The 3742-nt window shown below is 43.3% G+C and overlaps 1 protein-coding gene and 1 pseudogene across 5 annotated transcripts in view; one reads left to right on the forward strand and one right to left on the reverse strand.

Annotated features, from left to right (window-relative positions):
- Positions 1 to 3742, forward strand: part of kcnc2 (potassium voltage-gated channel, Shaw-related subfamily, member 2) — a 120585-nt gene that overhangs the window by 86208 nt on the left and 30635 nt on the right. The gene's annotated exons all lie outside the window — the stretch shown is intronic.
- On the reverse strand, positions 1649 to 2201 carry LOC102203426 (matrix metalloproteinase-9 pseudogene; annotated as a pseudogene).

The raw sequence follows: 3742 nt of genomic DNA on the forward strand, positions 1-3742 counted from the left end.
TAAAAACCTAACATACTGCATTCAATTTTTGCTGCTTGTAGGAAAATTTCATATTCATAAATCAGATATGCTCCAAACCAAGTATTGACCACTTCTGTCAATACTTCTACTTCTGCAGCTTCTTCAGTGTTACTATTGGTCTCTTGAAATTCTCCCTGACCAGTTTTCATCTTTGAATTAATTTTTAGGGGGGTCATTCAGTTCTTTGCAATGTCAGTGTTGTCCCATATTTTCTCCGGCCTTATTTTTGTATTTTTATTTTTGTAGTAACTGATACTTTTCACCAGTGAGATCCCTTTGATGCTTTGTAAGCTCTTTACAAAACATGACTTTTCTTACAACTGAGTAAATGCCAAGAAAATCCTCCCAGGGCAGCTGAACTTTAATTGGGGTTAATCAGAGTCTTTTAAATTGATTGGGGGGGCGTGTTTACTCAAGACGCTTCAACCAAGCATTACTTAAAGGGTGTCTACACTTATGCAATAAGCTCATTGTATTGTTTAGTTTTTAAAAAAAATTTTTTTCCTGTAACATATTTGTTTGTTTTTTAATTTGAATTGTTTGGTTTATATGTCACATCAAAGATAAGAAAGGTTTTGAAATGATTTATTGTGCTCTTATTTTTTCTGGCATTTTAACACAAGTGTGTACACTTTTCACTGTGTATGTTTTAGCTGTCTTGAATTGTCTTCAAAGCATTTCAGTGTGTTTTTAGTGAATGATTAATACTGCTCACAGGGTTAAATTGTTTTCACAGAAAGTTTATTGCATTGATAGGCAAGACTTTGATAGAAACATTTAGGGATACAGCAACATATTAATATCGATTGATATCGGCCTCATTGACTTCCACTGGCCTATCACAAACAAGATGGCAATCACTGATACTAGTTCATGATATCTCTTGTATCGCATCAATTTTGATGGTTAAACAGATTAATATTCAAAGATAAAGTAATGAACTGTTATTTTTAACAATGGCAGTTCTTCGTTTTCTTTGCACAAAGGGTGAATAAATAATAAACCAATACAATCAAAACAAAAACATCGGCTATTGGCAAACTTCAAATTTTGATCATATCAGTATCAGTAAAGAAAATATTTGGTGCATCCCTACAAAATGTATTAAACCTCTTAAATAATTTATGTGTAGGAGACATACCTTGTCTTCCAGTGCAAGTAATTGGCTCTGAAGCCATTTTCAGAAAAACACACACAATAATCGTACAAAACAAATAAGTTTGAGACAAAAATAATATTAATGTTAGATATTGCTATAAATATCAAAATAATCTAATACTGTTAATAGTCTGAGCCTGTCAGACATGGTAATTATTTTGCAGCTCCGGGGTCTGAGCCAGAGCGCTGTTAAGAATAATTAAGTTTCTGTTATAGGCCACCATAACCATCAGTTCACAGACAATCAGACTGAGGGAAGGCAGTGCCAAACATTGCAATTTGCTCTAGTGTACTGGGACTTTGGCACATTTTTAGGCCGGCGCTACATGTTTTATAACCAGTATGACCGAAAGACAATTATTCACATCCCAGAAAGCACGTAAATCAGCACAGCAGGTGCTACACAAAAACACTGTCACATTCTGCCAGACAGCAGCTGGGAGAAATGGGTACCACCACATTACAACTCCCAGCTCAGTATGTGTGTATTCAGTAGCGGGTGTCTGATGAGCACTTGAGCAGGTCATATTTGACATAGCCAACACGGTCCACCTGTGGGAATTCATACGCCAGTAGAAGCGATCCCGGCAGAAGTAAGTGTGACCTTGGTACTGGAATACATCATGAGCATCACTGGGGATACCACCAAAGACAACATCAGTAAACTTTGGATAGCCCTTGTCGATTGCCTGGGCCTTCACATCCAGCCTCCAGAAGTTCTCCCCACTGAAGAGCAGCACTTTGCTTTTCCCCCTCTGCAGAGCTCCCTCCACTTTCTGAATGTTGTTGGGCAGGCCTAGTTTCTCAATGCTGCGGGGACCCAGAACATTCTGTCCTGTGTAAACCCAGAATTTGCTCCCTGAGAAGAAGTACAATTTCTTGGTCAGACTGTCCTCAAAGGCAGAGTCGATGACAGCTGGAAGAGCAGGCCACTTGTTAGAAATAGAAAAGGGCCCTGCATTGCTGCTCCCGGACATCTTCCAGTAATGTCCATCCTTGAAGAAATGTAGTTCTCCTTAAATCACAGTGATGGTGTCAAATGTGTCCTGCTTGCAGGCATCTTTGGTTGGATCCACAGGTACTGCAGTAGTGGTGGTGGTGGGATCAGTGGGCTCAGCGGTAGGCGGTTTGGGGCTAGGTGGGGTGGGCACAGGGCCAGTTCTACTTCCATAGAGATACTGAATGCCGCTAATGTCATCGCTATGCAAGGAGAAGTCTTCAGCATAGCTGTACATGGGGTACATGAGAGCTTCTCTAATGTTGGAGTGATCCAGGCCAAGCGCATGTCCAAATTCGTGGGCAGCCACCAGGAACAGACTATAACCTGTGACAAATATATAAAATATTATTAATGACTAATGATTCATTTTAACCTCCTCTTTTTTTCTGCCTTGTGTTTGTTGCTCACCCTGGTCAGGACAGAAGCCCCATTTCTGGTCATCATCATAGCTGTCAGTGGTGCTGCACCACAGCTTGCCATCTCCTCGTCCCTCACTTGTGCATGAGTGATACTCCTTACCCAGGAACACAAAGGGGAAGTGGCAGGGATCTCCCTCAGAATTTCCACCAATTACAGCTATATCTGGATAAACAGAGACATAACAGCAGCAGTTAAACAAAAATAACAAGGCACTGTGGCAGCACTGCACTGCATTTATGTGTTGTGGTTTATGTGTTCCCTCACCACGACTGGGACAGAATCCATATTTCTTATCCTGGTCAAAGTTGCCTGTGGTGGCACACCAGCGGTAACCATCACTGCGGCCCTCTGTGGTACAGCTGTCATACTCTTCCCCCAGAAAGGTGAAAGGGAAAACACATGGAGCTCCACCAGCATTTCCATCAAAAGTGTATAGAACTGTTAGGATGAAAAGAGAATAGAAGTCAGCATGTCACAAAAGCAAATCCGCTTATCTGGGTGACCTGTGACATGTGATTTGCCTTGGAGAATACAGTGTCAAGCTTACGTTCACTTGGGCAGAAGCCATATTTCTTGTCCTTGTCGTAGTCAGCTGTGGTGGAACACCATGGCAGATTGTCTGTGCGGCCCTCTGTGGTGCAGGTGGAGTAAGATTTGCCCTCAAAACTGAAGGGAAAGTGGCACGTGGCGCCATTCGCATTTCCAAAGTGAGTCTTCACAACTATATAGACAGAAGAGACCGGACATTTAATTACATTTAAAGTGAACACTAGGGGGAGACAAATGCCTGTTGCCGGTGTTTCTGATTACCTGCTCCTTTCCCCAAGGTCCAGAACTCATCATCGTCGAAGTGGGCGTCTCCCTGAATACCCTCACCAGGGGGGTAGGCATGGGCTAGAAGGCCATCCTTACCATCAAATGGGTAGGGGTCTCCGTGGTCCTTTTTCACCACACTCCCTGCCGGTGGCTGACGCCCTCAGACGTTGGTGTGTTGGTGGTTCTTGGTGTCTGGGGCTGGGCGCTCATGAATGGACCGGCTCATTCCTGGTGGCCAATTGGTGGGGCTTGGGGCCTGGCTGGGCCCCTTCCGGGGGGTGGGGTGTCCTCAGGCCTCTGGCCTCTGGGCCTGAAGCTCGGTCCTCT

The sequence above is a fragment of the Pundamilia nyererei genome, unplaced genomic scaffold, assembly GCF_000239375.1.
Source record: "Pundamilia nyererei isolate P.nyererei 1_Seehausen unplaced genomic scaffold, PunNye1.0 scaffold00450, whole genome shotgun sequence".
NCBI lineage: Eukaryota > Metazoa > Chordata > Actinopteri > Cichliformes > Cichlidae > Pundamilia > Pundamilia nyererei.